Source organism: Meleagris gallopavo, chromosome 2 (assembly GCF_905368555.1).
Source record: "Meleagris gallopavo chromosome 2, MGAL_WU_HG_1.1, whole genome shotgun sequence".
NCBI lineage: Eukaryota > Metazoa > Chordata > Aves > Galliformes > Phasianidae > Meleagris > Meleagris gallopavo.
Genome location: NC_139405.1, coordinates 32,324,487 through 32,349,732, shown reverse-complemented (window position 1 = coordinate 32,349,732; position 25,246 = coordinate 32,324,487). Strand labels below are relative to the sequence as shown.

General features: G+C 36.3%; 1 long non-coding RNA gene across 1 annotated transcript in view; it reads right to left on the bottom strand.

Annotated features, from left to right (window-relative positions):
- The window catches only part of LOC109365956 (uncharacterized), a 54,470-nt gene extending 31,311 nt beyond the window's left edge, over nucleotides 1-23,159 (bottom strand). Inside the window, exon 1 of the long non-coding RNA XR_014882119.1 lies at nucleotides 23,015-23,159. This is a non-coding gene — a long non-coding RNA (uncharacterized LOC109365956). The remainder of the gene's footprint in view (nucleotides 1-23,014) is intronic.
- Nucleotides 23,160-25,246: the final 2,087 nt, after the last annotated feature.

Here is a 25,246-nt window from a genome sequence, read left to right as displayed (position 1 = left end):
AACATAGCAAAACTTATTGAAAAAGTGCCAAAGTTTAATAGGTTCAGGAAAAAAATGGAAACTGGAGATAAAAGATTTATAGAAAACCAATAACTGAGGTGCTCTAAATAGTAATAATATGAAAAATTTCACTTCTGCTTAACAGACCTCTTTAGATATATCCCTTTTTTTTTTTTTTTTTTTTGCTTTTAAAGACTTGCAGTGGATTTTAAGTAATATTTTAAAAGTAGCTTTCCTGAGAAGACCAAATATACCAAATATGATTACATCTTATTCAGCCTGATGCATAAAAATAACATTGAGAATTTCAAGTTACTAATGAGTAAAGCTCATATTCTTTCCTTAGTTTGAATGCAAGCTTCCCATTTCAGTTTATTATTATTGTATTCTAAAAGGTGTAATTTAGGACTGCAATCTTAGTTATCTATAAAGACAAAGAACCTTGATGACACTGTTGAAAATGCTTTGCAGTATTTTAAATAGGATAATGAACTAGATATTTTTAAAATATTAGTATTATATTCTTTATATTTATTGAAGCTGTTCCTAAGGGCAGAGACTGCTTTAGGCATTGAACACCTGTCCAGCTGCACACAAGCCTCTAATGACTTATGATCTACATAGGCTGAGTACATCAATGAACAAACAGATAGACAGACTGATGAGACTGTACAACGGAAACAAGCAGGTTAGTCCTGCATTTTACAGCAGGGACTAAATGAAGAAGAAGCAAGACAGAAACAAGTCACCGAAAGCAGCAAAGTGAATGAGCCAATTTCCTATGGCTTTATGTCTTGTTACAGGGCCAAAATAGCCCTCCTTTTGCCTTCAGGACCTGTACAAGGCAGCGGGGCTGGCGGGTGAGCTGGTAGTTGCCTCTGCCAGCCCTCACCCCTCAGCAGCAGAGATGGCTAAAAGCAAATAAGAGAGAACTGGGCAGAGAGGTAGCTCTGGCATAGGATGCTTCACTTCAGAAACTGTTCTGTCATTGGGGCACTTGAATTAATAAGAACTTCAAGAAGAAAACATGAATATTGTCAATATTAATATGAAAGGCATGAAGTCTTTTAAAAGCCAAGTTCTCCTCATGGAAACTTTTATGTGAAGGGATGGTTTTGCTGTAGAATGGACTGTACATATGCAGCTGAGCTATGGTTATCCTTCTTCCAAACACATTACTAAACGTCCTTCATCAGAGCATAGGGCTGCGTGAACCCTTCTCTTTCTCACAGAGAGTGATTAGATTCACCTCTTCCATAAAAGCTTTTTTTTTCCTCCTCAGGAGAGTCTTTGTCCAGTAGATATCTAGTTGAGCAGGATGGATGGATTTGGGAGTGTCAGTAAGCAGGAGGAGGAAAGGCCTTTTCCTTACCAAGGAATGCATTTTTGGAAGAATTTAAGAGACAGTGGTACGTACGATCCTTTTGCCAGTTCTCTACAGCAGAAACCCTATCAAGAATATGGTTCCAAAGTGATTTAAAGGCATATTATTTTCAATACAAATTTGCTTGTTCTGAGTATCAGAAGAAATGTAGATGTCTCTCCCAGGGTAGATTTGAGCACTGCCTGCCCCATCTGACATCTGTGGTGCAAACCACAGGGTTGGGCACCCGTGATCGCATTTGCAGTGTACTTGACATGTTCATGCTCCCCACATGAGAGGGATGCATTCCCAGCTCTGGGGTACAGTTGGGTTAAACAGAGAGGCAGGTTTTATCTAGATGTTGGTAATAGACAAAACAGCCTTTGAACTTACACTTTGCATAGTTTTGAATTAGAAAGAGGAGAGTTAAAATACAAAATAAAATACAAAATTTATAAAATATATTGTTGACCATGGACAGCCACAGTATCTTATTACCAGTGTTTAAATATTTGTCTGCCAATACATCAACTTTAAATATCAATAAATAAAAATCATTCTAGATTTAGTCTAGAAACTAAGAACCTGCAGATAGATTTCCTGGTGTTAGACCTTACTGGTGTTATAACACTGACTTTGAAGCAAATCTGTTTGCTTCTTCAGGCTTAGGAACTAAAAACTCTTGAATTTATTTACTCTCAGTTCTAACTTTGAAGTAATCTCAGTCTGACATATCAGCAACACTTCTGCCCCACCAGATATAAGCTTTTAGAAAGAATAATTCATCCAGTAACTTAGAAGATTCATTAAGTATCTAAACTGGCAAATTGCAAGTAAATGAGAATAAAACCCAAGTTACAGCAAAAGTTTCTTAATAAGGATAGTCTTGGTGCAAATGCAGTTTATGAGTGAATCAAACTGAAATTTAACAGAAAACACACTTCGGCCATAATCGTGGGAAACGAAGGGAACCCTATGGCATTAGCACTCTAGAGATTTATGGCAATACACAGTTTCACTGGATTTTGTATTTTTTTTTTTTTAATAATCACCACTGACACTGCTCTCAAAATGCAATAGCATACTGAGGATACACCTAAAATGGATTTTTATAATCACAGAGAAAAGGACTGTCCTCTCAACTATTACCATGCATGCTAAAAACAATTAGATTTTAGGTGCAGAGTTTGAAAGGTTTATTCTTTGAAAATAACAATGAGAAAACTTGTCTCCTGCTTTAAGTTTTGAAGCGAACAGAAATCCTGTTACAGGTAAGAGAATTTGGTGTAAAACCAGACCCCTGGTTGTTGCACCATTTTATTCTACTGTAGCTATTACTGCCTTTAGTATAGTATATTTTATAGTGCATATAGAGAATACTTTAGTATTCATTGTGAAGCATTTATGTTGATACAGTGAAAGAGTCATATGTTTTTAGGTTTTTTTTTCCTGTTTTCAGAGCTTGTTTAAAAACAATTTTGCTGTATTCTTCATCACATCAAATAAAAAAAATCTTAATTTTGATAGCATGTCCTGACATTTTGTGTTCATGATACAACAATTATTTAGTCTTTGGAAAGGTTGGCAAGAAATACGTAAAAGACTGTAGCAAGTATACACCTTTGTTTTGTTGCTCTGTCCTGTGCAGACAGATTTTCTGCTGGAGGCAGAATCAGCAAAAGAGGTGTCATATAGGAGTTGCCTGCCATCCAAGTCCACGTTCAGACTCTTTGAATTTCACTCTGCCTCATCTACAGGCCCTAAATTACCTATCTGCTTAATCTCCCACCCAGTAAACCACAGAAATATAAACACTCGTTTCAAAACCACACACACTCCTCCCAGTGCAAAGATGTTGAGCTAATGTACCAAACTTGCAGAAAATTCCAAACAAGACATTTCTACAGCTAGCTTATATGTAGATGTTATAATTCATCTTAAACAAGTCAAAGTTTGTAACAAGATGCAGTATGTCCTATTAGACTAACTGATCTATCTGTAAGACAAAAAAAAAAAAAGCAGGCTTCTGATACTGCGTCTTAGAAGATCTTACATACCTGAGATCTTGTGGGGATTTTTACAGGTATGTATATTTTTCTTATAATAAAAATGTGAATTCTTTCTAACATCAAACCCTTCTGTGCTTTACATTATCACAGTCAGAGAAACACCTTTAATGCAAACATATATTAAAATTAGCTGAAACATTCTATTCTTCAGAAAATTCATAAAGCAGTATTGGTTTCACAAGGTTTGTTATAACAAGGAATGAATCCACAGCTGGAAAAGAGGTACAGAAGATGCTTCATTCCTGAAATGATTTTGGCTTTATTTGTTTATCTGTAGTAATCTTGAAATCTTAATCTCTAACTGAAAACTGAAGTATTTATCTCAAATTCTGCTCCTGTGATGGTCAGCTGTTTAGTACCAGACATTGAACTGCCCCTGAGATTTTGCAGTGCTTCTGAGTTGAATTCTTCAACAAGGAACAGAAAAAGCCTCAGGGTACGACCACCAGGGACACTTTCTGCTCCTCTGTGCTAATGGAAGGGTTCATTGGCTCTAGGGCTCTTCTAAGGATTCATGCACAGTACGTTTACTCCATGGTCTCATTAGATAGCAAAGATGCTGGATTTTGTAGTATTATCTTTACTAATGCTGAATAATAGCTCCTGAAGTACAGAGATCATGTAGTTGTATTGCTAAATTGACACTAGAGTAACTACTTAATGGATAGTTTTCCACGGAGGTCATCAAAAGTTAAGTGCCAAACTCTTCTATTTAAGATTATTTCAAAATCATAGATAATACAAATAGATACCGTAGATTTGGATTTCTTAATGCTAGGAAATCTTTGAAGGTGTGTAATAATATGCTACAGTTCGTTAGCACTTTACTCTTTCTCCTGCTCATCCACCTGAATATGCAGTTGATGGTATGTAATGAGACAATGTGCAAAAGCTGGTCAATACAGCAGGGGCTGGCTGCTATGATCCTGCCTTGATCATGTCTGGTGTCCTCCATTATTCATTTCAAAGTAATTGCAGCAATGATAATGGCTGCACTGGCTTGAGAGCCAGGGAAACTTTGTCCTGTTAACATCATTTTTGAAAGGTAAACCTCTTTTTTTTTTTTTTCCCCAGAGAAAATGCTGTTAGCTGAATGAGACAAAGAATGTCTTTTGGGTCCATGTTGAACGTAATATCTAGTGAAATGGATTCAGTCAACTACAGTTTATCTCAGAAGATTTTAGACAGAATGAAACAACAGTCTGAATAACTGGAGGCCAGACCTACAGGGAACATGACTTCTTTCTCAGAGGCTCAAATTCTTTGTGTGGTGTGCATCCAAATTTAATTTACCCTTTCTTAGTCTCTAGAATGCTTTGGGAAGCAGAAATGTGAGCTGATGAAAGGGGTCGATTCTCATTCTCTGGAAAACATTTTTTTATAGAAAAAAACTCAGAGAATGGTTTACTAAAAAGTATTTTGGTGCCAAAGGGATTAAATTGTTTTCTTTCAGCAAGAAATAAAACCTACCAAAGAAATCTGAATATGAGGAACCATAAATAGATAGTATTTGCCCACTGGCAGTTTGAAAGCTGTATTTCAACATTACCAGATGATTTTTGTAAAAAAATTTCAACAATTAGTCAGTCTATGGGAAAATAGCAGTCACTTTTTAAAGCAACAGAGAGAAAAATCACAAAACCATTTGTATACTTACAGCATTCAATACCTACACTGTACAAGTGTGTGTGAAATAATCACATGCTAATACAGCTATAGTTTGATTCTAAACCCTTCCCTTTCTAGTACTATTGTTCAGACGTGATGTGTGTCATGTCTTATCACATCATTCTGGATTAGAGTGGCTCAGAGATATTACATCATTGCTGACATAACATGATATGACCTGACAGGTCTGAGATAAACATGGAATCACATGAGATTATCACAAAGATCATTTTGTATTGATTAACACTGTTTTAAGTCATTTAAGGGCAGTGCTTATTTTATATGCATCTTTAAAAAAATCTTGAAGGAATTGCTAAGCCCCATTTCAAACTTCTGTGCACGCAAACAGCAGAGAGTTGTTCATGTTTGAAAGAATTGACACCTATTGTGTTGCTCCCGTTGTGAGAGTGGGAAAAGTCCATGTGGTGAGAAGAAACCAAAATCAAATATTGCTTACCACAGCTAATACTGACCATGTACCTCCACATATGCGATCAGCTGTTCACCACTCAGAGCAGAGGTATTCCCAGTCCAGCTGCTATACAGGTGGCTGCAGCAATGCTGCTCTCCAGGCAAGCCCTCACATAAGCGGTCCCAGGACCACAGTACCAAGTCCGAGCTCCTCATATAACAAAGTAAATCATCTGTAATTATATCTGATGCTTCCAATACTCACTGCTGTCACATACAGTATTCACAAAGTTTAACCATCCAATCTTTCTAGATCAATCCTTACCTTGTACTCTGTAACTCAGAAATGAAGGAGATGTTATCAATAGAAATTTCTACTCTTCAAAAGACTAAAGCTCTTTTCTCATTTTTTGGGGGAACTGCAGTGACCTGTTATAAGAAATGGTTTCTATTTACCTTGAGGTGAAATTTAACTAACTGAACTATAATGCTTTTGTCTGTATCTGAAATGGGGTCTAGACTATTTTTGGTCGCTGGAGAGAAACAGACATTTTATATGTGATACTATCTAATTCAGGTATTGCCTGAAGTTCAGACGATTCATATCTCAAAATTGCTTGTTTATTTCCCCCAATGATCTAGACAGTCTAGACAATCAGCTCTAACACTGACTTCCATTTAGAAGTTAGGTCAAATGAGCCCCATCCTTAGAGTCCAAAAGATACATAAAAAATGCAATGTACTGAATAAAGTCGGCAAAAAGTAGAAAGGAGTTTAATAAGAAGATGTCTATAAATGTCAGCTCTGTGGTATGTGTTCTTTCTTTCTTTTCTGCAGATGTATACATAATTAGAATGTGAAGCCAGGAGCTATTATAAGTCAGAACAGTGCTTTCCTGGTTTCTCCCCAAGCAAATATCTCTTATGATTTGAATGGATCTTTTGTCTGAACTGGGACAATGGAACTGTGTTCAGTATTTATGTTTTGCCATAGGGTTTCATTCTTTGCCTGTAGTCAATGACAAACTCAAAGAGATTTGCACCAGTTATTTTAAAATAGTAGCATTCTGATAAAAATAAAACAGACCCTATGAATTCTATATTCTGTTATTCCTTCTGAATGTTAAACTAAATTGGCATTGTTAGGGATTCAAATTTTATTTGCTTTTAATTTGTCAGATGACATGTTGCCTCTCTGTGGGCATATAAGTCAAAATGTGCAGTACATTACACATTAATACATTTTCCAGAAATTTAATGAAAGTGAACTATATTCGGATGGCTAATAGGGAGACTTTAAAATAAAATACAATCATATTTCAAGCATCATCAAACAGCATTTTTGATCACAGTTATTGAGAATAACACATATGCAACTTCAGCCAAGTAAAGAATTGACCTTTTTTTGTACTTACAAATATGATTGACAATTACAAACTGACCTAAGATGGTACATTATATTCAGAATTATATAGCAAACTGCTATTATTTAGTTACTATACAAAACAGATGCTTTCCTTTCCAATTTATGTCTAATGAATATGAGTGGCAATTAGAGTATTAAATAGCAAGTATTATAACCAGTCTGAAGGAACTAATGATTTAGCACAGTAATGGCATAAAGATTATAGTAGGCAATGATAAACAAACAACTGAAACAAAATCTCAGCCCTGCCAGAGTTCCTCAGGGTTCTACCACTGTGTTAAGCTGCTTTGTGTGTGTGTGCATCATGTTATTACCTCAGATGTTATGTGTATAACATTTATGACAAGATTCCCAAAGTTGCACTGGTAGATTAGGTCCTTCTCTTTAAGCTCCAATTCATTCATCTTTCAATAGGATCTGAAAACTTTTCTTTTAAGAATGTATTTAAAATATTTGCTGTGAACCTCATTTTTGCAGTAATTTTGGCCCTGGAACTGGTTAAGGCTGGACCCTGAAAACTGGTCTTGCTGCCCAGGAAAACAAGATTCCCATATTTTTATGCTCAACAGTCCAACAAAGTCATCATCGTGTATTTTTAATTGCTCTTAAACTTCTAAAATAAACATGAATTGCTTCTGTTTGTATGCTATTAACACCTAGACATACATCTTACATACACCTGACATACACCTGTACTTAACAGCATGTCTTCCTAGCAGTTCTAACAGAACATACAAAGCTGCTTTTAAGAGAATCACAGAACCATAGAATATTCCCAGTTGGAAGGGACCCGCAACGAACACTGAATCCAACTCCTGGCTCTATAACGGACAACCCAAAATTCAAACAACATGCTTTGAGAGTTGTCTGAACACTTCTTGAACTCTTGTATCATGAAGCTTTGACCACTGCCCTGGGGAGCCTGTTCCACACCCAGTCCTCTGGTGAAGAACTCTCCCCTGACCCTCCTCTGTCAGCTCCATGCTTTTCCCTTGTGTCCTGTTGCTGTCAGCAGAGAGCAGAGCTCAGTGCTGCCCCTCTGCTCCTTGTGAGGAGCTGTATACTGTTACGAGACATCCCCTCAGCCTCATCTACTCTGGGCTGAGCAAATGGTTATCAGCACAGAAGTCAGCAGCACAACCACTCTTCCAGTGCACACTAAAAAAAGTACTAAGAACAAAATAAATCCTTAAATAATAAATCCTTAAATAAGTGTAAATCGTATACATAACTTAACACATACATCCTATTATATTATGTGCGGATCTAACTAATAAATAAAACTAGAATTTCATATCTAAAGTAACTTTTAAATTCTTTGACATCAGTTAATAAAAAGCTTATCAGGTACACTTCTGCACACTTTCTATCAGGATGTTGAGTTCTGAGTTTTCAAAAAGTTAGCACACAGTTTGGGATAGTCTGCTTTGTTGACAGATTTATATTTTATATGGATTTTATAGGGAGTTCTGATTATGCAGACAAAAGAATTACTCTAGCATTTTCACAGAAGAAAGCAAACTCTGTCCAACCACAGTCAGTCAATGCTTGCATTTTCCTTAAAAATCTAAGGTACCTAACACTGTGTTGACTCTTAATACCTTCTTCCTGTGAGATACTGAATATAATTTCTTTATCTATAATATACAGTATTCAGATGATGGAAAAAGAGCTAAGGATGCATTAATAAACTTGCTTAAAATTTACTCAAAATATCTGTGAAGGAAACCTGAAACTAAAATATTACTTCTATGGTGAACAACTTTGTATTGTCTTCAATAACTGCATGTCTGAATGAAAAAAATAACATCATTTCTCCTAACTCTTTTCACCACTTAAGTAAGATGTTATTGTGAATAGTAGGGCCAGTACTACATAGCTCATTTCATCAATTTCTTTAGGTTAGGTTATTAAAATAAACAAAAGTTTAAAAAAAAAAAAAGCGACAAACCAAATCAAAAGATATCCATATTGTTTCATTTACTCTTTAGCAGTGGATGAAAAATTATTTATTATTTTTGTGGCTGTAGTGACCACGAAACAGAGGAATTTAAAATTCTTAGGGTGTCTAAGAGGGTATACAGCAAGCTTGCTACTCTGGACTTCAGGAGAGCAGACTTTGAACTCCTCGGGGAACTGCTTGGCAGGGTGACATGAGAGAAAGCCCTGGAGGGAAGAGAGGCCCAAAAAAGCTTTGGCATTCAAGGACTATATCCTCCAAGCCCAGAAACAGTGGAACCTGAGATAAAGGAAGGCAGGCAAGAATGCCAGGAGGCCTACATGGATCAACAAGGAACTCCTGGACTTAAGCTCAAAAAGAAAGTCGATATGGAATGGAAGTAGGAACAGGTTATTTGGGAGGACTACAAAGAAGTTGTCCGAGTAGCCAGTGATTGGGTCAGGAAAGCTAAAGCCCAGACAGAATTAAATCTAGACAGGGACATAAAGAAGAAGAAATTCTACAGGTATATCAGTGATAAAAAGAATGTCTAGAAGGATGTGGGCCTGGCCAGAGACCAATAGAAACAGAATTTCTCAGGTTGGAAAAAGACCTCAAAGATCATCAAGTTCAACCACAACTTAACCATACTACCCTAACTCTAAGAACTGTCCACTAAATCATGTCCCTGAGCACCACATCCAAATGGTTTTTAAACTCATTCAGAGATGTTGACTCAACCACCTCCCGGGAGAGCCTATTCCAGAATAGGAATATAGTCATGAGGGGTACAGAGAAAGCTGACTTCTTCGCCTGTCTTCACTGTCAAGGGCTCTAGCGACACCACCCAAGTTGCAGAAAGCAATGGTGAGAACATGAAGAAGGTAGATCTGCCTACCGTGAGTGAAGACCAGCTTTAAGATCATCTAAAGAGCCTGAAGGTGCACAAGTCCACGGAGCCCAGTGAAATCCATTCATGGGTCTAGAAGGAGGTGTCCCTGCCCATAGTCCAGGGATTGGAACTGAATGATCTTAAAGGTTTCTTCCAATCCAAACCACTGTATGATTCTATGATTTTTTTTTTTTCATTATTTCTGGAAATCTGCATTGTCTTGAAAATGAGTATTTCTGCATTTCCTAACACTCATGTTATTATAACACACATGCTATTATTTGCCAGTTCTAATTATTGGGATACATCTTACAATTAATTGGAGAGTGGGTTCATACTGTGAAGGTAACACCTGTCATGGTAAGAAAAGGTTTTAGACAGTTCTGGAAAACAAAATATGCCAATACTTTCCTCATTAAACCATGGAAAGTAATGCAGAACTGAGACTTCTATAAACCAGCAGATAGTTAGTTAAAACATTAAGCAATCATTAAAATAAATAAATTCATCAGCTCTAGCACACTGATCGCCATAGCAACAGAACTGATATCTTGTGTACAACTTACATATCCCAGAGAAGAATATGGATCTGAGGAAGGATGCTGCTTTAAACCAAAAGAGAAGTCTGAGAAGAGTGGCATGGTAGTATATACATATATTTTTTTATTTAAAGAAGATGTATAAACCTTTTCCACAGCCCTTTCATGATAAACTTTATGCTCAGTGGACTTAGACATTTGTGTGGTTTATAACAGTGGATAGATGCATGCTTACATATGATTATACAGCTGTAATCAAATCTCACAAAATTTCACCACAGAGAAAGAGACTCACTTAGCTGACAAACTGAAATCTTTTAAAGGATTCATTTTGGAAGATAATCAGGGACAATAAAAAATTACCTCAAGGGCTAAAAATGACCCACATCTGTACGGGGCTGCACATAATTTTTCTGACTGATGCTCTAAATACAACTGAAGCAGCCATCCCATTTTACTAGTTGAGGGTTGCTAGTTTATTAATTGAGAAGAATTCTCATCTGTTTATTCTTTCACTATTTTCACTGTATTAACATTTTCTTATCAGAACAAATAAGCTGTTTTGAATAGCAAAAGAAGTGTGCACATATCCTCTCCATTACAAATCCACATATAATACTATTTGTTAGAAGCTCACTTATTTCCTTCTCTTGGTCCTTATGATCTGCCTAGATTTAATATCTGATAATGGGCATCCTTAGTATCTATTATCCTTAGTCAAAAACTGAGAATTACTGTTCAGTTCATGTGTAGCATCACTTCTTTTAAATCAGTGGAGCATCTCCGTATATTAATTTGTCCATGTAATTAAAACATGCAGTATAGTTTATGTAAGTCCTATAACTGAAATCTAGCTTCCATGTAAATATCTTTGTAAATTAGACCAGTTAAATAACTGTCAATGTTACTCTCATACAGCACAATTCTAGAGTTTTCTGTGAATAATTCTGAAGTGAACTTTAAGGGCAAAATGACATTGTAAGTTTAATATTCATGCTAAATATGAGACAAGTATCTGTCCTCTTATTGATTGCTTACATGACCACAGAATGAATTACCATTAGAGTCTTGAAAATGAAGATGGACATAAATTCAAATGACTGCAGAAATTGTGTCTTAGAAGGGGAAAAAAGGTTACAAGTTAAAATGAACAAAAAAGGGTCATTATTTGTTCTCTAGGGATTGATTAAGTGTGTCAAAGGCAGTCAGCCAGCAATCTCTCAGTCTCTTCACTTCAGTGGGAGGTAATGAAATTTAATTAGTGAGAAGAGACAGCTTTCACACTAAGGAGAGGAGTGAAGAGAAAACAGGAACATCAGTGTGCACAGAGAATAATACCACGGTACATAACAATCCTTATTAAAACTGAATTAATAGGCAAAGCTGTTTGGCCTCTGCTCTTTATAACAGGGTTTTCTCATTTTAAATAAAAACCTGAAAAATGAGCTAAAGCTGTATTTTTGTTATTAAGAGTATGAGGCTTAGTTCTGCTAGGGCTGAAGGCTCAAGTATAACCAATGCAGTTCTGCAGATTAACATGTGCACAATTTTTTCCCCCCATTGGAAGCAGTATTTGCTCTTTTGCTGTTGTTTGGCTTGTCTATTTTATGGACTTACGTGCCCTGAAGTTCAGATAAATTGGGGTTTAAATTAACCCAGTTTTTATGTGCTTGGATTTCACTACAGATCCCCAGGCAAGGTTCGCTAAAATGTGCATTCCTAATGTATCTACAAATGTTCATAGGGATGAACAGCACTAGATACACTATAAGCCCATGCCTATGGTCTCAAATTCCTTGCAATATTGGCTTTCCTGAGGAGTGAAATTCTCTCTGTAAAGAGTTTCTGGAATTGCTATTTGCATGCAAGAGCCTGGAAATATAAAGGATAGTGCACACCAGCCATCCACTGAGTCACCTCTGAGTGATACCCAAAATAGACCCTCTGGAAGGGAGTATCTGAAGTCCAGTTTGACTTGGACAGACCAGAAGCCACACAGATGGGATAGGTGTCATCTGCATCTTTGTTCTCAACATGATACAGACAAAACCTACTGCTGAGCACTGAGGACAAGATGAATGAAATCCACATTCCTGTGACTCATCATGAGCCATGGATTCTGAAAATAAATATTTTGAAGTATTGCCTGTGCACTGATATACTTTTCTTTTTCTTGTCTTCAGATGACCTGTCAATATCCACAATAGCTCTATAACTTCTAGGAATACAGGCATTTTATAGATTTACATGTCCTGTGTCTTACAAACAGCATCAACTTATTTCAAATTTTGCAGTGCATTACACAAGCAGTTAGGGTTTTTGTAATGCATAGCATGAAAATAACCATCTTTTATTAGTCTCCTCTGTTCCAGGAGGGAGACTCAAGGGATTTTTTTGTCCAATTCTCTTTTAAATATATGGCTGAGCCATCTTCCTCAGGACCAGACATCGTATTTATTTGTGGTGATGCTGTTTGGAAAACAGCAGTTCTGGGCTTCCTAGTACCCTGGGTGATGCACATCCAGAGTTGGGCTGTAAAAATCTGAAGGACTCCCAGCCTCCTTAGTTTCCTCAGATGGTGCCAAGAGCCTGATTTAAAAAGGCTGTAGCTATTTTCTAAGGCTTAGGATTCTAGGGGCCCTTCTAACATTAAGATTTTTATTTATATTTTATTTAACTGCAAAGCAGTAATTCCAGTTCCAGTCCTGAAACTGTGCTATCCATAAATCTAGTTTTTTTTTCTTTTCAAACAGTCTTGTTGGTATCTATTATTTTTCATAAAAATTCTAGTGATTATTAATTTCAAATAGTGACTGTTTAACTTTCAAGATACTTAGAGCCATGATTTCCATGTTTCTTTTATATGCCTTGGATGCAAGGAAGAAAAATAAAATGAGGGGTATCAGAAAAATAAAATGTCGATGCTCATGCTCACATAAGCTCAGACTAGGTATGTTCTTAAGCCCCATCAAACTCTTTTCTTCTTTTCACTCTCTCCTAGTACAGAGCATCTTGTGACTTAATGCTGATATTTATGTTTTTAAATATATTTTTGGGTTATTCTAAAGAAGCTCATTATAGAAGTATTACTGTATAAAACTCAATGGAAAAAATTTAGGAAAGCTACAAAGGTTACAATGTATGTTCTAAGTTCAAGAGTTCTGTGGTAAGACAATCTTTCTGATCTCTTTCATACTGTAAACAAATCTAGGGAAAGGGAAATCCTGGGTTATGACTCTGAACAAGTTCAAGTGAAACAGGAACAGAGTTTCTGAAGATGATACCTTAAATAACTTCCTGTTTCCATACAAAACTAAAAATTTACATCTGGAATTAGAAAAATCTTCTGCTGTGATCAAAGAACCGGCAGAATTCTAGTACTTTAGCTGAAACTAAACTGCATTTTGCACGTATTTGAGGATCAAACTACAAAATTCTGTTGACCTTTCCTGTCAACTGTGAAGAAGTTCCTATTACATTACAGTTTTTCTATGTTTGTTACTCCTAAGTCTTTCAAAATGATCAGCTTTGGTTTTGTTGTTACAAAAATGACATACAGAAAATAGCATTCCCTAGGGAGTCCTTAGATCTGCCAGTTTCTCTCAATGTACCTATCTGCTAATATTTCTTACTTTCTGTTTAATTGACTCATGTCAGCCTAATGAGCTTCCTATTGTAATCCCACATTTGATTACTTGCACACAGTAGAATTATTCAAAGCAACACAGCCATTGATCATCACTGCTAATTTCTCTTGAGAAACTGTATAAAAAGATCAAGTGAAAGAGAATAAAGAATAAAAGGGTACAAGATCTAAGCCAATAAAAAATTCAGCATAAAAACTAAGAGCAAGCACTGCAAGGAATGTGTAAGATAATTTGATGAGATAAAGAATGTAGTTTGGATTCCACAGATTTCATACCTACTCCGAATACAATAGTATATACTTCTATCTTGGGCCTAACGAACTTCTAAGTGAAATCAAGGTTTACTCAGAAGCAACAAATCAAGTACAATAAATCATAGCATTAGGGAAAGATATCTATAATAAACTTCAAGTGGCAATATCCAAGAAGATGATTACATAAATATGACAGCTTACATCATAGTCAAGGAATCAAAGGGGACAATAGCAGCCAGTTGTTTATGGATGAAAGAAGCTCCAACTCCTGTTTTAATTTAATACTAGATAGCTTGTTCTTGACATAAGCCCAATATTTCCTATTTCTCTTCATTTCCAGAATCTCCTAGATTCTGGCAACACAGAGTGAACTGAGTTGCAAACCACAGTGTTAAATGTAGGAGAGGATACCTCATCAGACATGGTTTTATCAACTGTAATGAGAGGGGGAGAAAAAAGATGAAAAATCTTTCCCCCTTTATTTAAAATAAAGACATTTCATTTTCAGAATTGCAATAAATCCCACAGTCTGAAGTCTTAGATATGAATTAAATTAGCCTCTCTCTTTCTTCAGCCTTTTTCACAGTTATTTTCGACAGAGGGACTGGACAAGATGAAAACACCTTTAGATGTTCCACCCAACACTTTTAAGTTAGAATATATTTTCATGCCGCATGACTGCCAGAAACAACAGAAAGGACAAGAACAAACCAAAATAAGATGCTACAAGCACAGCGCTCTCTCTCCAGAGAGAGCATGTGAGAATAGCCCAGGACTGTTTCTAGTTATGTTGCTGTATGTGCATCTGAAAAATGCTTGGATATTCCAGTTAGATATGTGACATAAGTACTTACAAAAAAAACAGAACATGACGAGATTGGTAGAAATATTAAAATATTATATTAGAAATGTATCTGGAAATATTAAAAACCTTCTTTCATGTTCTAGCAGGAGAGAGGACGTGCCTGAATGAAACTAAACCATTGATTTAAGAAATAAATTTATGTCCTATGCATCAGCCATAGGTGAACCACAGTTTACGATGAGACCCACAATTTAAAAAACTGTCAACAGTTGTCTTAGGAGAGATCACACACAATAAAGTATTCATTCAAGATACAGGTCCATAAATGACTCATACTAGCTTAGCATATTTGAAATCCATCAGAAACATTCTATGGTTAATGGAGAAAAACTCCCTCTTTTTGTTTAAGTAGCAGAAATTTAAACCATTATTAAAAAAAGCTTGAATAAATTACAATTGCAGATGCTACCTCCCTAATGTAGTTTAAATATATGAATAGTCATGTTCAAACCTTGCATATGCATTTTCACAGTGTTCATGCCAGAGCATTTCTGACTCTGTTCCTATACATTTTAATATAAAACTACAGTATTAGAAACTTGTCATTTACATATTTTCCCATCTACACATTCTCAATAGTAGAGTGTTTATGTGCACTATAATACTCCTAGTTATATATAACCTCAGCTGGTGCACAGGAGTGGAATTCCACTGATTTCAGTTGTGATAATTCACTCTGGGTGATAAGTCTTTGAGAAACTGCATTATGGCAGTGAGGTCACAATAGTGACACTCTACAGGAAAGAATACAAAGTACACTCTTGAAGTAACAAATGAGTTTTGTTTTCTTTGAGGACAGTCTACTTGAGGATTTGCAGACTTTCTCCTGTAGAATGGAGGTAGTGTCAGTTCTTGGACAAAAGATATTCACTTAGCTGCTGAGCCTTGAGGCCCTAGAAAAACAAGATGAAGTTGAGTTTAATGTTTTCACTGGGTGTGCTGAAGTTGATATTCAATTCAGGAACTGTTTTTGCTGAAGGACATTCTCTTTTAGCAGCAGTTGAAAGAAGGTGAAAGATGGAAGGTGAGCAGAGGGCACAGGAGACCTCTAATTCAAAAACATCTTAAAAATGTAGACATTTTAAAATAGCTGGTTTTATGTGAAAACATAATTGTGTCAGAAGCACAGTAGGGAGACCATTATTACCTCCTTGAACAAACCGAAGTGCCACCGGTAAGGTGTGAATGTGGAGAATTTGAAGCAACTACACCTTACAGAAGAGCTCTGAACAGTGAGGTACATTCTACTTTCTGAATGCGTTTGGCATTTAAAAGGTTGTAGAAGAAATAAAAAGTAACGAGATGGCATTGCCCTTTGTCGAGGTCAGCTGCCAAGAATTGATTGTATTACCCTCTCAACAATGCCATAGATTCAGAGGTCTTTAGGGCTGGAAAGGACTACTAGGCTTCCTAGTTTAACTGCAAATTACTCAAGCCATTGACATTCACTTGAATATATCGGTATTGAATTCCATAGCTAAACCAGAATTTTAAGAGGAGGTTTCCTCTTAATTTGCCTTCTGCAGTGAAGTAGTTATCAGTGAAATAACAAAAAGAGAACAGACATTAGTCCAGTAAATCTAATGATTTGCCAAAAGCACAACTGCATTTGAGTTGTGAAGAAATCTCATGGAAAAGCAGTGAGCATTTTACAGTGAAAGAAGTTTGCCATCCTGTATTCTTGTACGCCAACTGGCAAAGGTAGGAGCAATGGGATTTGAACTGAATATTAAACAGAAAGAAGAACTAGTAACAGATCAATTCTGCAGACCTGATAATATTTCTCTTGCAAATGATATCTATGCACATGTTCTCCTTGCAAGAAGCAGGTCTGAAAATACAAGGAGGAAAGGAATTTTATGTTAATTTTCTTGAGTTGGGGAACTGGGTTTTCTCTGTAGACTCTCCGATTTAAAAGACCACAGTGTTTGGAGCTTTCATAGAGCTTGACAGATTCCTACAACACTGTTGGGAATGAGAAGATCATTGTTACGCTGTAAATATTAACTAAGTAAGCTTTCCAGGTAACACTGGAAAATGAACATCATGAACATCAGGCCTTAATTATAAGACACCTGCTTTTTTAAAAAAAAAATCTGTAATTTTCCCCAAGCACACATGGATCAGCTTAGTGGCCTGTGCTCTGAGTATTGTACAAAAGGTCAGAAAGATTTAGCATTTATCAGGCAAATCAAGAGTTTCTCCCAGATATCTGGATTGATGAGAAAGAAAAAAAAAAAAAAAAAATCAGGAAAACCCTATCAGAGCATTTTTACATAGAACATAATAAACCCTAGTGCCTAAAAACAAAGAAGTTGTTTGATGAGTTCTGCGTACACCATGCTGATTAATTCTTATTTTTCTTTCCTGCTAGTTTTCCTTTATTTCAGTCTGTGTGGTTCTGAAGTATCCAATCTGTTCTTTGTATCTACATGTCTTTCTTTATTCTCAGCCTTTGGTCAAATAAATAAGACTTTTTTTTTAAAACACTTATTTTCTCTTCATTTCACTGCCTATGCCTATTTATTAGTTTGAAATGCAGTAACATTCAATTTGCATAGCAAAAGTCTAGATCTAAACAGTACATTTCAGAGTATCAATCAGATATCTCTGTATGGTTTTAACTAGACAACATAAGAAGAGTATGAAATCAGTTTACCAATCCTCATTTTTGCCTGACTGCTAAAGAGAAAACACAATTCTCCTAAAACTGCAGAATGGAAAAGTGATTTAGATGCCAGTATATATTGTAGGAAGTTCTATATCAGACATTAGGTCAGCCTGGACTGGAAAATATCATCTTCTCAGGAAAATTATTTTGCAGTCAATTTCCCCAAATGATGGAAGACTGAAATGGAGAAATAAAAATTCATCTAATGGAGAAATATGAATTGATAGATAATTTGAAATTAATCAGAAAATATGAAATTACTCCAAATTTAATCACATCAGTTTGCAGATGTTAAGAGTAGCATGTTTGATGATAATTGATTGTAGTGAGCAGAAAAAACTATTATTCCTCTACCAATTTGATATATTTACCCTTTATTTCCATATGGGGAATTATTTTAGACTGGAAGCTTTACTTTATCCTGTCCAATTTTTACTAGGTTAAGCCATCTAGCCTAAAACCCCAATTGTAAAATTCCATAGTAACACCAACAGTGATAGTAATGTTGTAGGAACTATTATTATCCTAAATACAGGGAATAGGTTTTTTCCTTCGCTAGAAAATAACAGGAATACCAGAATACACTTTATGCATATCAGCCACTTTTTAATCCTCATTATAGTAATTTCTGTCATTATTTATCTTTTAATTATGGGTATTTCTAACATAGCTTATGTAGAGCATCACTTCTACAAGAAGTTAGTAAACACTGGAACAGATGTCATTTTGTTTCATGGAGAGCTCTTAAATATTAGCAAGCATACTCCTACCGAGATATTAAAACTCATATACATAATCACCTGGACTATGGACACATGGTACAATTTTTAACATAGGTAGTATATGCTAAAGTGATTTTGACAGTTCAGCAGTTACAGAATCTTTAGGCTAGTCTGCATACTTTTAACTGACATTATCAGAATCTGAACTCTTGAATGAAAATTTTTAAGAATAGTTTGAAGAACTGCCTGAAATACGTAAACAACAAAACTATTAACATGAATAGATTAAAAGAAAAAATACCAAGAAGATTTACAATCACTATCAACTCCAGGAAAATACCAGCTACAATTTCTGTTTAAGATTTTAACATTTTGGGTAAGCTCTTAAAAAGCTATCATTATATTGGTATTTGAAAGCAGAACATCTCCAAAATATTGAGAATATCAAGGAGAGGAACTTGTGATTATGTTTAGACCACACTGATGAAGTACTTTTTTTCCTCAATTCATATGAAAAATCAATTAAGCAAATGCTTGCAACATTCTTCAGAGGTGAAAGTAAGTGTTACTGGATGCTATCATACTAATGAAGTAGCCCATGAATTTTCACTCAGTCTTTCTTCCAGGTAGAAAAAAACTGAAGGAAAAAAAAAAGAAGGCAGCCTCCATTCATCTAAACACCTGAAAGTTCAGCAGGACTCCACAACAAAATCTTCTGCGAGGGGCCTTCATGCCTCTCTGCAACACATCCCACAGGGCTTTGATTTCACAAGTTGCAGGAGACACTGGCTTTGGGAGGAAAAACTCACTGGATAAAAGCACCCAGGAGAGAAGCCCAGGTTTCGTGAGAAATGCAAAAATACTTCAGCAGACCTTAGGGCAAGGAAAAGAACATTAGAGCATTTTCAGTTGCACAATACTGCGTGATATAGGCTTGCTTTCTTCCAAGATCTCTGCTTGGGGATTTTTATTTTTGTTACTGTAATGCTGCCTATAAGTGATTAAATTTCTTTGCATTTCTTTGAGAATAGCGAGATTGTTTCTTACAAATAACGTTTACTAGAATTATGTAGAATATGGCAAAAAAACTCTTGCATTTGAGGAAGACATTTTTAATACATGTCCCTCCTTATCTTAGATTATCCCAGTTATGTTAATTGCCCCAGTCATGACTAAAAATGCTAATCTAAAATGTATGTATGGTAGACTGATATATGTCAAATAATGCATGAATTCCTAGATGGATCCTAACTCTTATTCTTCCCTCTTTCCTAAGTTTCCCAAATACAACAAAAAGCACATGAACAGGAGTTTATGTGCCATGATTATCTCACAACCTCTAATGCAAGATAAAGGTAGCCATTAACTTACTTTTGCTAAGTCTTGGAATATCTGAATCACACATGTATCTTAAAGCATGTCAGTGATGTGCACCTTTTATTTCTCTAAAGAATAAACACCTTTCACAGAGAAAGATAAGGAACAGACTCTGGAGTGTGCAGATCCATATACATTGCAACCTACAGCTGTGTGAGAAAACTAAGTTTGTAATAATATGTTTGGGTTTTTTTTTTTTTGTTTTTTTTTTTTTTTTTTTTTTGCTTTCTGTTAGACACATTGAACAACCAGTACAAAACTAACCTGTTGTGGAGGTATTTAGTAGGTCATGCACAGGAACAAACTCAGACAACTTATCAATGTAATGACTGGAAAGAATGGTCTTTGTTTTCCTGCCTGAATTACTGTCAGCAACTACTAAACTGCCATCATAGATGAATATAATCTTACCTGGAGTAAGAATCTTTAGAAGTGAGAAAAATGATATAAAATTTGCTAGTACCTGTCAGGGGACCTACAGGGTCTGCTGAGAAGCTATCACCTGGTCATAAAACTCAAGCATCTGTAACCTGAAATTACTGCGCAGAGTTATGAGCAATGCCATCTACTTTTTATGCTATAAATACCATATAACTAGAACAAGAGTTTCATCATCTAGAGAACATTGCTCTGTTTGACTCTGATATAATGCAGCATTTAATCAGTCTACCTAAAATCACCGCCACATAAAGTAATTTTTCTTGAACTGCTAGTGATAGGCATTTATATGAAAGCAATGATAACTTCACAAAATAAAAATAACTACATCTTCCCAGTATGTATAGAGAATGACTCACCTGACATTCTGATTCTAGTGGATACTTAAAAAACATCTTGAGTATCATATTATAATTTTCTGTGCTAACAGCAGAAAGTGAAGATAATTTGAAAACATGATATTTTAAGGCTGTTACTTGCTCCTTGGAGAGCTAATTTCATGAGAACTAAAAGTTACAATAGCTGATACATTTTCTTTTGTGTTAAGATGCTGGTATTAAATGGAACATGTAGGAGTTAATCTTTCCAAATAAAGCAGAGATATTTCTGTTAAAAGAAAAAAGTATTTTAAATGGAATTTGTTTTTATAAATAATATTGGCAACAAATTAAGAGGTTGTTTTGGCTGGACACTTCTATAACAGCACATTCCAGTAACAGCAGGTCGAGGGAGCTGATCCAACCTCTCTACTCTGGCCTGGTAAGTCCTCATGTGGCATACAGTGCCCAGTTCAGGGCTCCCCAGTACAAAAAAGACAGAGATCTCTTGGAAAGAGTCCAGCGGAGGGCCACAAAGATGGTGAAGGGCCTGGAGCATCTCCCCTATGAAGACAGGCTAAGTGAACTGGGTCTGTTTAGTCTTGAGAAAAGACAGAGGGGACCTGATCCAGGTCTATAAATATCTAAGGTGTGGGGGACAGAGTGGCGAGGCCAGACTCTTTTCAGCAGGGTGTGGAGACAGGACAAGGGGAAAGAGCCAGAAACTGCAGCATAGGAAGTTCCGCACAAATGTGCGCAAGAACTTCTTTACGGTGAGGGTGATGGAGCACTGGAACAGGCTGCCCAGGGGGTTGTGGAGTCTCCTTCTCTGGAGATATTCAAGACCCACCTGGACACCTACTTGTGTGACCTGGTGTAGGGAACCTGCTTTGGCAGGGGGGTTGGACTCGATGATCTCTGGAGTTCCTTTCCAACCCCTACAATTCTGTCATTCTGTAACAGTACACAAATAAGAGCCTTCATTTTGAATGTAGGCATTTGTTAGCTAACATCAGATGCACATTCAACAGTTTTACCTATATAAGTGGATCATTTCTAAAACTAACAGTGCCTAGAAGAGGCTTCATTAAAACATAAGATAAATAGGACGTGTTGACTTCATTTAATGGAAACGAAGCTTCCATTAAATTCCAGAGTGCACACAGGCTGGTTTTTTTGACATATATTCAAATTGCACCAAGACATATGGTGGTTAAGTCTATCCAGATGTACTTTATCATTGATTCCTAATAAAAGATTTTCTGTTAGGAAGACACATGGGAATGTATTGATTCATTCTACACAGGACAGAAGGAATTTTATGAATTAAATGAACATGAACTTATATTTGGATTGGTTTACTGTGAAAAAGCTGCTTCTAATCATGAGTACAAACTGGAAACAAATAAGATAGTAAGAAAATACTATGACTCAATGAACAAGAAAGCAAAAATTTCTAATTTATGTTCTTGAGTTAAAGTTCTAGTCTTTTGAAAAAGGACAGTAGGTTTGAATTGAAGTTTGTTTTCCACAGAAAAGTAATATTAGGTTCTGTCTCTTTTTAGAACAAATTCTCTCAATATTTCATGTTAGTTCCAGGTACATAACAAAAAAAAAAAAATAACAAGATCATTGCTAACTTATTCACGTGCTTGTTTGGAATTACCCTAGAAGAATCTCATCAGAAACACTGGGAGAGTTCAGTGTATGATGCAGTTGAAATGCACACAATATGAAAAATAAAAATGATTCCCAAGGGAAAAGCTGCATTGTAGCCATTATTTTTGTATAAATATATAAATATTATGCATCAAAACATGATTTTCAACAGAATGGTTGATACAACATTTAATTGTTATTATTGATAAGGTCTCATTCTGTACTACTTTGGAAAAAAGCCATTTCATCCCTTTCTAGAGGATCTCTGAACTGGGGAAAACTCTCCACTGGTACCCTTTGAATAGGAAGTACTGCATATTTGTAACTACGTCAGGGTTATTTGGAAATAAATAAATAAATAAAATTGTGCATTAGAAATCCCTTGAAAGAGACATTATAGAAAAAGAAGAACATAATTCACTACTTGGAGAGAAAAATAAAAAATGATGCTATTATTTTTGAAGTAGGTCATATATTACCAATTTGTTTGCACTACTGCAAGATGTATTAGGCACCTAGTCTAAATGAGGACTCTCTGTGATCTAAGAGGAGAAACAACGCACTTCACGAAAGTGGTGAATTTGCTGTTAATCTTTTTTCTCTGTAACATAAGAGACAACACTCCCGAGAATGCTAGTCCTGTTGATGCAATCCATCCATACACACATATATACACAGAAATCCTTCCTCGTTCTGCTCCCATTTGTCCTATCTTTGAATTCCTTGCTTATTACTTGGACATCAGCAAAACTACTTACATCGTTTTCCTTTCCTCCATCATCAGGATGAATCAGGAAGATTTCATCACTGAAAGCTTTCTTCCACCAGAAACTCCATGTTGATTAGACACAACTGCACTAAACAAGCTGACCAGTAGGGGCAAGGAAGAGCCCAAAGGAATGGTTTGTCCTGCAAAGAAAATAGGAGGAGAGAGCTGAGTGGAGATGTTGTCAGAGCATACTGTTGGTGCTAGTTTAAATTGAGAGTTCTGGTGGAGACAAATTTATTCTAAAAACTAATGGTGTTCAGGAAAGAACTGAAGCTTCCATTAGAGAAGCAGGCAAATGGTGACTCTATCAGGGCAGATCAACAAACAGCAGAATGTGGGGACGAAGACGTACAGAAGTCTGAGACTTGCTTCTCTTTAAATGGAGAAAATAAATCTCTATGGACACCCATATGGGTTTTGCATTTCCCATGGAATGCATACTTTCTAGGTATTTTTTTTAGTAGGAATCTTGTAATTTGTCAACAGACAGTAGTATACTAGACATTTTACTGTCCCAAATTTCAGTATCATCTATCCTCTCAGGATTCACAAGTGTTTTTGTAAAATTGCTAGTCCTGACTTCTTCAGCACACATAAAATACATAAAACATAAAAGTTACACAAAAGGAAAACATACTAATTTAAGTGTCTTCAAATAATGCAAACAATTATACTGGATTCTGTGCAGTGAAATCTTGCTGCCTTTTTTCCTGCTTCAAAGAGTGTTAGGGAAAGTGTTTTCCTATATAACAGAAATTAACATGATTTTAAAGTACTGTTAAGGATAGCGGTTGCACTGTGACAAGGAAAGGAGAATCCCATATCAGCTGCCATAGGTATCACGATTAACCCATCCACAGTTTCCTTCTGCTCTAAGGATGATTCTTTTGTTACAAGTAAAGCAAATTTTCTCAGGAAGCTCTATGTAAAATGCCAGAGTTATGCTTGTTCTGTCATAATTGAGCAGCAAAAGAGCATATTAACTGTCTTTGAGAATGGGCATCTAAATCTAATTGCCATGAACCTTTCTACCAGAGTTACATTTCTTTAACAATATTAGTTGTCCTACATGGGGCCCTGACTGTGACTTTATTGCTAAGGCAACCACATGTGTACTGCAAGCAGCAGCCATTTATATTCAACTTTTCATAGACTGATAAAGCAGAGCTTTTAAATAGCATTTTCTTTCATCTGTAAAAACTAAGTCCTGAGGGAGCTTTACCAGCTTACACCAGTTAAGATCTGGATCAAAGAGCCTGAAAACCTGACAGAGAGCACAGGGAAAAGAAGCAACAACCTAGGCAACTCAGCAATGACTGATGGATGTGATGAAGGAATCCCCAAAGTCTGAAAATAGGCTAAGGTCCAGCTCTTTAATTAGCACAATACAGTCTGAGTTCCCTGCTGTGCATGGCTGAGAAGGGAACTGAAATGAGATCTGTTTCTTTGCAAGGAAGTACAGGCTTGAACATCTTCCCTCTCTGTGTCTTACTACTCCTCCAAAGCATGCAGAGCAAGATTTTTCAAGCCTGTCAGTCAAATCCATAGCAAAATGATACACTGCTGCACTCTATGCATTCAAGTAGCGAATTCACTGCACTTCAGCATTATCCTTTTCTTAGTGATTCTGGAGTTGGTAATCTCACCAGAGCCCTGGGAGAACTGAATCGACTTTGTCACATTGATGTGGCTGGATTTTACAGCACATATCTGATAGGTGTAAAAGAGCTGTATTGAGGATGTACAAGTTGCCATTACTAAAATAGTTCCTGATTGTTGACAACTTTTTTCCTCCCAGTTCCACAATTTTGCCCTCATAGTTTGTATTTATATACGATGCCCCCACTTAAGCCAACTATATAGTATTTCAGTGTTGCTTTTCTAATTATAAGACCATACATCTACCCTCAGAAAGAATCTGCTCTATAACAGTGCCTTACTCAGGGCTGTGGTGATCTGCATACCCTTCCTGCCCACTTCTGGGACCCTAGAGCATGAGCAGCTGCAGCTCATCACATCAAGGCAATCTCACTCAGCTGCTGCTGAGGTTTGGGCACAAGGTGTTCCTGCTCTTACTGAGCAGATCCAGCACCGACTCTCTACTCCATTTTGGATTTCCCCAATTCCCTGTCTGTCTCCCTCTCCTGATGGACACCAAGATAACCGCTACATCTATATATGTTTTGCTGTTTAGATATATACAAGAGCTAAAATCTGTTGA